This window comes from Enhydra lutris, unplaced genomic scaffold (assembly GCF_002288905.1).
Source record: "Enhydra lutris kenyoni isolate GAN:26980312 unplaced genomic scaffold, ASM228890v2 scaffoldscaffold15, whole genome shotgun sequence".
Classification (NCBI taxonomy): Eukaryota; Metazoa; Chordata; class Mammalia; order Carnivora; family Mustelidae; genus Enhydra; species Enhydra lutris.
Genome location: NW_019154099.1, coordinates 62,655,421 through 62,667,813, shown reverse-complemented (window position 1 = coordinate 62,667,813; position 12,393 = coordinate 62,655,421). Strand labels below are relative to the sequence as shown.

At 59.1% G+C, this 12,393-nt stretch overlaps 1 protein-coding gene across 1 annotated transcript in view; it reads right to left on the bottom strand.

Annotated features, from left to right (window-relative positions):
• The window catches only part of LOC111147046 (MCF.2 cell line derived transforming sequence like), a 127,089-nt gene that overhangs the window by 109,645 nt on the left and 5,051 nt on the right, over positions 1–12,393 (bottom strand). The window lies entirely within an intron of this gene.

The window sequence follows — 12,393 nt, the reverse complement described above, 5'->3', positions numbered from 1 at the left end:
AGAAGATGTGGTTCATATACACAATGGAATACTATGCAGCCATCAAAAGAAATGAAATCTTGCCATTTGCAGTGATGTGGATGGAACTAGAGGGTATTATGCTGAGTGAAATAAGTCAATCGGAGAAAGACAATTATCATATGATCTCCCTGATATGAAGAAGTGGAGAAACAAGACAGAGGATCACAGGGGAAGAGAAGAAAACATAAAACAAGACGAAACCAGAGAGGGAGACAGACCATAGGAGACTCTTAACTCTAGGGAACAAACTTAGGGCTGCTGGAGGGGAGGGGGTGGGGGAGGGGGTGACTGGGGGATGGGCAGTAAGGGGGGGCGTGTGATGCAGTGAGCGCTGGGTGTTATGTAAGACTGATGAGTCACTGACCTCTACCTCTGAAACTAGTAATACACTGTATGTTAATTAATTGAATTTAAATTAAATAAAATACAATTTTTAAAAAATTTTAAAGAAGATTTTATTTATTTATTTGATAGAGAGAGATACGGCGAGAGAGGGAACACAAGCATGGGGAACAGGAGAGGGAGAAGCAGGCTCCCCGCTGAGCAGGGAGCCCGATGTGGGCCTCCATCCCAGGACCCTGAGACCATGACCTGAACCAAAAGCAGATGCTTAATGACTGAGGTACCCAGGTGCCCCCAAATTAAATTAAATTTAAAAAAATAAAGGGGGTGAAAGTCTATGGTCTGTGAATTATGCTGAAATGAAGCTGTTAGTAAAACATGAAGGGCCGACAAGGTAGTCTCCCCAGTCACGGACATGCACACACACTCACAGTCACACAAAGTCACACGCACACTCCCACAGACACAGACACACTGACACACACACTCACACACACGCCTCTTCTGGGCGACACTGAGCTGTCACACAGACCCCTTCCTCTGCTTTCTCTGCATGTCCAGAAGCCGGCCCAGGTGTACGGGACGAGGCTGTGCTCCCCGAGGCGTCCCCACTACGGGATGGGGGCCAGCAGGCGGGTCTCACCTGCAGGAATCCCTGAGCTGAAGCCGCGAGCCCTGGGCTCCCCAGCGAGCCTGCACTCCTCGCCCAGCTGCACCCCCACAGTCCCTGACGCCTGCCCAGACCGACCCCGCCTCCTGCACATCTGCCTCACCGCTCCGACCCCACGCGGGATCCCCACACGGAAGGCGTGCGCCGGCACCATCTGCCGGTGAGCCGGGGAGGGGCAGGGACGGCCTTGCCCGCTGGGCTGCGGGGGAAGGAGGGACCCTGGAGCGGTCCCCACAGGGCGTAGGTGCGTCAGGAACGGTAACAGCTGCAGCTGAGCCCAGAAACCGCGCTTGGCGCAGGACCCAAGAGCCGACTTGCGAGCGCAGACTCGCGCCGTCCGCGGGCTCAGCCCCGGCACCGGCCCTGCCGCGCCGGGCCTCATCCTTGGGCCACATGCTAGCCTCCACGGCGGACGTCCACACACCCGGAGGGCCACGCGTCTGCAGGTCCGGGTGGGACATCCTACTCACGCTACCGCCAAAACCACATGGCGAAGAGGCCTTTAAACACCGGACGGCGCACAAGCAAGCGCCACCGGGTCGACCATGGAACGAGCGAGCTCGGAGCCCGCGTGGAGGTCCGCCCTCCGCCTCGCCCGCACTTCCTCCCGGGACCCCGGGCCTCTCCAGTGTGCACGAGGCCCCCGCTCAGTCACGGGCCTGCCGTTGCGCCACACACAGAGGCTTCAGCGCCCACCAAGGCACAGCAGGCACGGCCCGCAGGCTTCGGAGCGACTCCACGTCCTGCGGCCGGAAACGGGCAGGCGCAGGGGTTTGTGTGGATGCAAACTTCGGGCTCTTTGGGGGAAACAGCCGGGAGCTCGACGGCAGGGTCCTGTGGTGAGTGCCCGCCTAGTTGTGCAAGACACGCCCACTGTCTTCCTCCTAACCATTCCCACCGCAGTGCCTGCTGCTCTGCCCTGACGGGGGAGGATGGAGCCAGGAAACAGGGCTCACTCGGGCAGAGGACGGGCCCACAGCCTCAGGACGCCAGGCGATGGCTGCCAGCCAGAGGACCGGGCGCAGGATGGCGCCAGGCTCTCGGCTCCCACGCCCACGCGTGACACCGGCGTCCTCACCCCCCGATCACGGGTGCCGAGCTGGTGCTGATGGTCCGAGCGGACCTCATGGGCTTCATCAGGGAATCTTAAGAGTTAGCCGGGAACCGAGTTTAAAGTCAGCTGTTCTCTTGGAGGGATTTTGCTATAACGCCCCGCAGAGGGGGCGGCAGTGGCGTGGCTGGCTCCCGGTCCTTGCTCTGCTCCGTTTCCTGGCCTGCGGGGGCATTGCTCCGGCAGGCTCGGACCCCTGACCACACCGCCTGAGGGACTCGGTGGGCCCCTGAGCACAAAGCCCTGCGGTGGCCGCAGTGCAAGGAAGGGGCTTCGAGGACCCAGGACCCTGGAACAGACCCTCGGCTCACAGCAGTCCCACCGCCACTGACGGGAGAAGCAGAATTAACTAACAACTCAGTCTGCGGCAAGGAGAGTGACGTGGAAAGACTGTGCCCCTCCCAGACAGACGGAGCTCAGGGGAAAGCAGAGAGAGGCCCGGAGACCAGAGGCAGGACAGCTCTGGGGCGCGCCTGCGTCGGGGCGTGGGCAAGCGGCTTCCTGACGCTGGCTCCCTGAGGGTCGGCCCCAGCGGAGGCTGCTTAGCACCTCGATGGTCTGTGTGCACAGGTGCCGACTGCCACCGCCACCTGCTGAGCCGGGAACTGTGAGGAAAAGGGGGTGTGCGGACCCTTGTCCACTCGCGGGCCCAGAGCAGCCGCTTGACGCAGAAGCCTTCCTGCGGGGCGTGTGACACGCACACGTGCCTCAAATGCACCTCGCGGTCCACTCAGTGCAAGTAGACGTCGCTTCCAGGGCCACAGACGCGCCGGTGCACCGGAGGGACGCAGGGACCAGAGGGTCACGGAAGAAGCGTCTCGCTGCAGAAAACCAGCGCACGGGCAGGAGCGACGGCAGCCCGACTTGGCACAGTTTGCGCACTGTCTGTGTGTTTCAAGGCACGTTTTCAGGATTGTATTTGTAAGAAAACTCCACACCCGACAGGAGTTCAGACTCACAACACCAAGAGCAGGAGTGGGCGAGCCGACCGCGGCCCCCAAGTGTTGTTTCAAACACAAAACGGTGATGCCCAACATTTCTGGTATGAAAATGTCATTTCCATATGAAGACGGCCAACTCTCGTCTTCTAGAGCACACAGCTGGGGAAACGCCACAGACGCAAATTTGTAATGTGCAATTTTGTACCTTTCAGGTGAGTCTGAATTAACCGAACCGTCTGCACACACGGAGAGAAGATGGGAGCACGGCCCGGGCCGTGCTGAGATCAAGCAGCGGAAGCCACAGACCTAATGCCCTTCCATGCAGCACGCGTCCGAGGGCAGGGGTGCGTGCCAGGTCCGGGAGCACGGGGCAGGAGACTCGGCTGGGGAGGGGGTGCACCTGGGAAGGGCCCAAGGAGGAGGGGTGCCTGACCGGAGCCCAGGGGTTGGGCAGTGGTGCCAGGACTGAGAACTCGGGTGACTGGAGGGGCTCAGCTCCTTCCTTGGGAGGACGGGTCTCCACAGGAGGTCGGGTGTCCCCAGGAGGATCTTGGCCAGTGCTTCAGGTAGGTCTCTTACCTAGAAGACTCTCGAGGCCACTTCTGCTAAGTGAATTAAAATACTGTGTTACCATCCAGAACACACCACCTGTCGTCACAGCGTGTTTGTAGTGTCTCTCAAGAGAACAAACCAGAAGAAACACAGCTGGTGAGTGACAGGCGTCACCGTCTCTCCTCATTTGGGTCTCCCTACTCAGCTGACAGGAGAGGTTCCCCACGACGCAAGTGCCCCAGACTTGAGTTTGTCAAACTGGCCTTTTCCAGGGCTCAGCCCCCCGAGCCCTCTCCGGGACGTCTCAGGGACAGTGGACGTGCTCTCCACATGCAGCCCAGCAAGGACGAGGGTCTCGTGCGCCCTCAGCCTGCCAAGGCTGGGAGCCCCTTTATGGTGGACAGACATTGCGTCTTGTTCTCTCCCTGATGTCCTGGAGTCCCAAACCCTAAACTTCCGCGGAGCTGGTTCTGAAAGTGATGTTCAGAGCGCACCCCTGTCATCCCAGAGAAGCTACTTCCTTGGCCTCCAGAGAGCTGCCGGCTTCCCGCCCTGGACTGAAGTTTTAGGACAGAGGGGGCTCCTGTCTTAAGTATTTTTCTCATCCCTAACATGCGTTCTAGATGCATTCCTCGATGCAGCATGTCTCCTTAATTTGTGACTGTGTAGATTACGAGACACATTCTGCCTTGAGAGGTTGGCACTCATACAGGAGAAGAGACAAATGCTCAAATCATTCCCTCATCAGCAGGAAAGTGGCAAGTTCTCTGGGCAGATGAGATGCGCACGCCTGGCTCCTTCCATAAGAGGCAGGAGATGGGGAACAGGAGAGGTTGTGTGAGCTTGACCTTGGTGGAGGTGATGGGAAAGATTTCCAGAACATATTAATTCAAACATCAAGCCGCAGAGAAGAAAAAAATGGTAATTAGATAAACCCTACATCCTATTACAAGAGGGATATCGTGGGGCGCCTGGGGGGCTCCGTCGGTGAAGCCTCTGCCTTTAGCTCAGGTCAAGATCTCAGGGTCCTGGGATCGAGCCCCACGTAGGGCTCCTCACTCGGTGGGGAGTCTGCTTCTCCCTCTCTCTCTGCTCCTCCCCCTGCTTGTGATTTCCTCTGGCTCTCTCTCCCTCTCTCTCAAATAATTAAGAAAAATCTTTTTAAAAAAAGATTAAAAAGAAGAAGAAGAAAAAGAAGAAGAAGAGTGATAACGTGACTGATTGGGCTTTATGCCAGGAATGCAGAGAAAATGTTGCAGAGGATTAAGTGTGGGAAATGTATAAACATACCTCCTTCTTTTTTAAAAAAATTTTTATTTATTTATTTGACAGAGAGAGACACACACACAAGTAGGCAGAGAGGCAGGCAGAGAGAGAGGAGGAAGCAGGCTCTCTGCCGAGCAGAGAGCCCGACGTGGGGCTCGATCCCAGGACCCTGAGACCATGACCTGAGTCGAAGGCAGAGGCTTAACCCACGGAGCCACCCAGGCGCCCCACACATACCTCCTTCTGATGTCGTTCCTAAATAGCAAGTCATGATCGTCTCCAGATGCCAAACAGCACTTGATAAAATTATTTTCATTTGTTCTTGATTTAAATTACTCAAAGAAGAAGGCGGGTGGGCATTCTGATACAACGCACATCCACACACTGAAGTGTCTCTATTTCAGCCGGTGTGATTCTGGACAAGAAGACGGCAGGAGGCGTGTTCCCCGACACTAAACTAGGCGAGGACACCCACTACTCCACAGTGCCCTAGAGATCCTGGACAATGCAATTAGACAAGGAGAAGAAGCAAGAAGTATGAAACACTCAAGAAATAAAACCATAATTATTTGTTGATTTGTTTGTATAATTATGTAATTAGAATGAATTTTGGATTTTATATGGAAAATAAAAGCTAGCAAGAATGGTCAGGTAAACCTGAGCATGGAGGGGCAATGAAGTGAGATGAATCAGGTAAAATGTTAAAATATGCCCCAGACCCCCAACGTCTAAAGCTCAGTGGGACCAGGAATTGAAAGACAAACAGACCAATGATGCAGAACAGAAATTCTGGAAATTGACTCAAATGCATGTGGACATTTAATAATAATATATTAAATAATTTTAATATATTTTCAAGGTGGTGTCTCCAATCTGTGGAGTGAAGATAGAGATCTTAATAGATGGCACTGGGACCACCAGATTAGACACACAAAGTTGGATCCGTATTTGAGACCAGACAACAAAATAAATTTAAACCAGTTAAAGGTTTACATGTAAATAAAAGTCCCAGGGCCGGGGTCTGGATGGTGAATTCCTTTAAAACCTTGGAATACGAAGGACTTTTAAACTATAACTCAACATCTGAAAGCCACACACGGAGACACACGCAGAGATACACACTCACCCAACACACACAGAGCCCTTCACAGAGACACACACGTGCAGAGCCACACGCAGATACGCGGACACACTTTGCCATTCCAGGAAGTGAGGAGCCCAACAACCACAGCATTAGGGGCCCTGGCAGGGCTGTGCCCGTTGGGACCCGTGGCCACTCTCCCTCGGGGCAAGGCCAGGATCCGCCGTCCCACCCCGGCTGGTGTCCTGGGGACAACCTCAGCATTAGAGGAAGAAAGAGCGCTAGCTAACCCCGGGGCACAGGTGCCAAGGAGGCTGGATGCGAGGGAGACAGACCCTGGGGGCGGGTGTCACCGTCCAAAATTTACTGGGTTAGAATAAAGCTCAGTAAGGGAAGTGTGTGTAGAATTGGCCGCTTATGGAAAACAGGGCAGATATAAGACTCTGTGCTTATACATCAAAAACTCACATGACAGAAGGAACATCAAAACCTGAAAAGGAGAAAGTCAGTCCGGGAGGAGGGGGACCGAGGAGGACAAGAGACAGAGACCAGACGCCTCTGGGTGAGCGGCACTGGGTGCGGAAACATGCCATTGTCTAACGTAGCTAGCAGGTAAAATGGAAATTGGAAAAAATTTCCTTTATTTATTTTGGAGAGAGCAAGCATGTACACAGAGATGGGGGTGGGGGGCACAGGGAGACTGAGAATCCCGGGCAGGCTCCACGCTGAGCGCAGAGCCAAGCAAGGGGCCCGATCTCGCAACCCTGAGGTCCTGACCTGAGCCAAAATCAAAAGAGTCGGCCGCTTAACTGGCTGGACCACCCAGGGGCCCCAAAGTAAAGTGGAAATTAAACAGGGTATCATCGGGGCGCCTGGGGGGCTCGGTCGGTGAAGCATCTGCCCTCGGCTCAGGTCCTGATCTCAGGGTCCTGGGATTGAGCCCCACGTAGGGCTCTCTGCTCAGCAGGGAGCCGGCTTCTCCCTCTGCCCCTCCCCCTGCTCGTGCTCTCCTTCTTCTTCCTGCTCTCAAATAAATACATAAGTAAATCTTAAATAAAATGACAATCATTGAAGAATAAAACAAAGGAATTTACTTCTCTGCCTGCTGACACGGCCACACACAGAGGATTTGGAGACTTCAGGACAGGGGAGGGACTGTCTCTCGCCGGCGGGATAGTCCCGGACCCGACGGCTGAACATCTAAAGCCCAGCTTCCCGCCATCGCTGCCGCCCCGCGTCCCCGGCAGGGTGGTTGCCGCCGTTGACACCACCAGGCCGCGTGCGGGAAATACGGGGAGCCGTGCGCTGCCGCCCCTGGGAACCACCGGCCGGGAGCAGGAGGACAGACCGGCCCTGGGGATCCTCACGGCGGACAGCGTGAGAAGGAACTCAGCGCGTCTCCCTCCAGGCCGGCTGCGGGGGCAGAGCCGCCTTCCCCACAAGCTGCAGACGGGCTGTGACCCACGTGCACGCCGGGTGCCGCCACACGGGCGAGCCCACCCTCCTGCTGGCCCCGGCTCCGACCGCTCCGCGCGTCCTAGCCCCTCCCCTCCTTGAGGGTCCACGGCAGGTCCCGTGCGTGTCCCTCCCTCTGGGTCGCTGAGACCCGCCTGGGTTCCCGCAAGCAGGCTGCGCGTTAGCTCGTGTGCCAAGGGGAACTCGGCGATACCAACTGACACGCCCGGGAGCCATCGGAGGTTGAAATGCACGTACGTCCCAGGCCCGTCCACCTGCCGGGCACTTGCCGGGGTTGCTCTCTGTGAGGACGTGCCCAGGATGAGGCAGAAGGCCCGGGGGACCCGAAGGCTGATACCGTGAGACTCCCAAGGCCCCAGACAGGACGGTCCGACCCACACAGACAGCTGGGCTGGATTAAAACGTATAATCAGATTTTCACTTCTGTTAAATATAAGACAGCGGGACCAACACGGACGCGGGCACTAAGGCCCCATCACCAAACTGAGACTTAATTACAGCTTCGGGTCCCCCAGAAATGGGGCGACCAGCGCCAGTCAGTTGGGTGACCTTGGGTGACCTGCCGATGGACCCCTGAGCAGTGACCCCGCGATCACCACCCGATCTCCTTCCAGAGCGAGTTCCTCGCCCTCCCCTCCTGCGCGGAAGGAGCCTCTCACCTTGTCCCCTGCTCGGAGCCCCTTCCCACCTGCTGGGCCGGATGCTGTCCCGTCCCGGATCCCTCGAGCAAAGCCAATGAGATCTTTTAAACATATTCATTTATATTTTGTAAGAATTTAAAGTGATATTTTAAAAACCCTTGGGAAAATGCTAACAGCAAACTCACTATCCTAGAAACCGGCGGATGTGCTGGGGAGAACCGGCCCATGCGCCTCCTGTCCCACGAACCGTGCCTCCCGGCAACAAGGACACTTCTGTCCAGTAGGTGAGCTCGGGCCGGGAAGCAGGGGGTTCTCCAGGGGAGGAGGACCCTGCAACTGTGCAGAGTTAGTCGGTAAACCCAAGCACAGCTCCTGACGGCTGCTGGCATCCCAGAAGATGGACAGGCCACATCACGGCCATGTTGGAGGGCGGCCCTCTCACTCCGTCTTTAGGAGCCAGGTCCGGTTCTGGCTTCTGGGACGACACAGGTTAGTGACGCTCTGAGGTTCAGCCGCGCGCAGGCGACAGCGTCATGGGAACAACAGGACGGCAGCCCCAGGCTCCTGACACCACGATTTCACTTTTCCCAAACACTTGTGGGCGTAAATATGACCGTCAGGGGCATGTGGCCCTGGGATCACCCTAATGGCAGAGCACACATCATAAAGCTCATAATTACACAGAAAATACAAAATCGGTCCCGCTGCTGGTGGGCTGTGGCGGGGAGGGGTGTGGGGTGGGGCTATGGAGATGAGCGGCCGCCTGGGTCTCTCTGTCCCCGCGAGGGGCTTCTCCGGACCCTCAGAGGCCTTCCTCCAGGTCCTGTGACCTGTCCCGCCGGTCGTGACCGGCGCCAAGTCAGTGCCCCTCTGGAGAGCCCGTCTGGGAGGGCCTGGGAGAGCCGACAGCCACGAGGCTCCCAGGCACTGCCGGCCCCAGGGGCTGCTCTCGCCCGGCCCCAGGGGGCTGCCTGAGGGCCCCGGGCGTGCTTCCCACAGCGACGACGAAGCTGCCCCAGACGGCTGTGGGTCCGTGGGCAGCGAACACGTGTCTGCAGACGTGGGACTCCTGCCAGCTTCCTCAGTGACGTGCGCTCACGGGCAAAGACCCACAGACCAGAGGGGGGTTATCAGCAAGAGCCGTGTCATTTAGAGCAACAGCCAAGTTCTGTTTCCACAAACATCCCATTTTCTCCCAGGAACATCGTACCTGGGACGCGAAACCCCGAAGGGACGCGGCCCCCAGCCTCTTCCAGGGCCGTTTGCTCCACACACCACGTGCCCTCCAGCAGGGGGGCCACACCGGGAAGGGCAGCAACCCTCCCCCCCTCAAAAAACAGCACAAGCTTTGGGAGACAAACCACACATCTGTGTGACTGTGCAACGCTCAACCCGTGTTCACTCAGCGCCGCTCACCTGCTCTCCACGGAGCTGTGGCCACGCGCCACGCTAGAAATTGTGGGATCGACCCACAGCAACTTCCTTCCCAGCATCGGCTTCCTGGGGTCATTTTCACTCTCCCCAAAGTGCATTTTCGGCTTGAGCTCATTTTCCGTGCAAAGCTGTGAGGGTCACATCGGGCCGGTGCAGCCCTTTCTGCAGCTGCGCTGCCGCCTGCCACGGGGACACCAGAGCTGCCATGAGGATGCCCACGCCTGTCACAGAGACGCCCAGGCCTGCCACGGGAACGCCCAGGCCTGCCATGGGGACGCCCACACCTGCCGCCCCGTCTCACGTCCTCCGCGCACGCAGGGATTAGGTCCCGCCACGGGAAAGCACCGATATCCGGAGGGTTTTGACGACACAACGCCAACTTCACAACCCAGCCTCATGCGGCCGACAGTAACCGTTGGCACTAACCGCACGTCAGGAACCGCGTTAATTGTCTTTTAGCCTCAAAACTTTGCCCAGGACCTGTTGGAACACCGTGCTCAGAGGTCCGTGGACGTCGTGGAAGACTTGGCTAACCCGTCAGAGCAGACACACTGTTGGAAGAGCAAACGCGGGCCCGCGGCGTCCAAAGCCAGGGAGGCCTGTCAGCAGTAGCGAACGGGCCTCCCAGACGTGGCGTCTCCGCGGGGACCGGGCACTGCCACCCGTGCTCTCCCACGTGAGCTCTCGGACAACAGAGGGCCTCCGAAGCCGGCAGCCGGCCACACCATGCGTGTCCCTGCCCGCCGGCACTCGGCGGCCACCATAGAGACAGAGGCCGGGGCCGGGGTGAGGCGGGCGCCGGCGCAGGGCTGCGGGGGCAAGGAGCGCAGAGCCGGCGGCGCTCGGGAGCTCTGCTCGCTGAGACGCACGTGTGCCCCGGTGGGCCTGCGTCTGCGGGTCTGTAACCACCCAAGGTGTCGGCCCTCCGGACCGCACAGTACCTGGGACAGGCGGCTTGTTCCCCCCCACCCGCCGTTCCGTGAGGCGACCGGCTCCCACCGTAGTCCTCCCCGACCTCTGCGGTGTCCTATGTGCTCAGGAGCACCGTCCCACCTGCCTCAGCTGCTCACCCAGAACCGGACGGGGTGGGGGGCTCAGGCGTCACCGCCCCCCGGGTACGCCAGTGCCCCCATCTGGCCCTGTTGGCCCGGCGCCCCAGACACGTGACAAAGGCCAGCCCAGGTGGGGTCATGGACTAGGGGTTGTCAGCAGAGGCAGCTGGGCTGGAACGCAGGGACAAGCGGAGGCCCCTTGCCGGCACCAGGGGCGGTGTGGGCCCACAGAAAGGTGCCAAGTAGAAGCATCTCCCACGACTGCTCCCAGAAGGACGCTGTGGCCACAGGGAAGGGGGGCAGGGGACACAAGCCGGGGTCCATTTCAGACTCCAGCCGAGACTTGAGCCCGGGAAGGAGACCCTGGCACTGACCTGAGATGCCTTCCCCGCCACCAAGAGGAGAGGCAACTGAGTGTCCATGGGGCCATCTCAGCCCATGCTCACGGGCCCCCAGGCCAGGCCACGAGCAGCAGGTCTCCCGGGGAGGCCATCAGCAGAGCGCCCCATGGAGGGAGGCCCTCCCCACGTGGCTGTGGCGGTCAGGGTAGGCTCTCAGCTGCCGGTGGGCACACAGGAAAGCCGAGACGGGACAGAGGGCTACAGACCACTATGAGCACTGGAAAACGAGCTAATCAGAGTCTGTCTCGCACCTGCCCCCTTCCCTCAGCCACCAACTCCCTCCTTTCTCCACAGGGGCAAGGAAGACAGGGAGGGCCTGGCCGCAGGCTACCTTCCTGTCCGCTGGGGAGGGGCAGTGAGGCCCCAGTGGGCCTCGTCCACAGAGCAGGACCTAGTGGCTGGGGAGGTCTGCAGCTTGGGGCACAGAGGCAGAATCGATCGTGATGCCGGTGAGAACAGAGGCTGGCCGGGCACGGCTCTGACTCCGTCACCCCGGGACATGACACCTGGGGTTCTACTGCTGCCTCCGGCATGGTGCTGTTGTCACCAGGCCACGGACAGCCTTCCCACTAGCCCACGCTCCTGGCCACAGAGCGACAACCAGAGTCCAGCCCCAGCGTCCAGCCCCGGTCCCACTCCAGAGCCTGAGACACAGTGGCCCAGCGGAGGGCAGAAAGACTAGGTGACCTTCCAGCCGCAAAGCTCAGCGGCCCCCGCGGTCCGCTCCACGGAACCATGCTCTCACCGAAGCAGGAAGCATGCCGCCTTTCCAAGTGCCCTCCCCGTACAGGCCCCCTGGGTGACGGGCAGCGCTGTCTCCAGCCCTGTCCCCAGCCATCTCCGGCCCTTGCCTTCCCTGGAAGCGGCTGTCCCACTGCTCCGCTCCCAGCGCAGAGAGCACCAGAGAGCCGGGGACAGCACGGATCAGTGAGTCAGGACGCGCCCCTTCGCGGGGAGAGGGCAGCCTCCAGCTCGCCAACAGTCACCGACAGGGAAAGTGACAAAAATCAAGTTTCTAACCTACAAGAGTGAACAGACGCTGGTGGGGTCTCGGGGAACCCCTGCAGCCACGGCAGGGTCAGCGTGGGGCTCTCAGCCAGCGTGGGGCACGCTCGCTCAGTCCTCCGGGCCGGCCACCGACCTGCTGAGCCGTGACAGCTGCGTCCCGCCTTGCTCAGCGGCACTCCCGTGGTTCCGAGAACCGAAGCCGAGACAGCTGATGGCTCCGTCCAGCCGTACCGCGCTTCACCGCAGCCCGGAAGGACTTCGTCCTCTCGTGCTGACCGCTCGTCAGAAGACCTTCCGGGACCAAGTGACGAGCATCCTGGCAGCTCCTCACCGGGTGTGGCAGGTAGCAGCTGCGGCTGCAGCCGGACGCCACGCGGACGCCGCAGAGATGCCACGC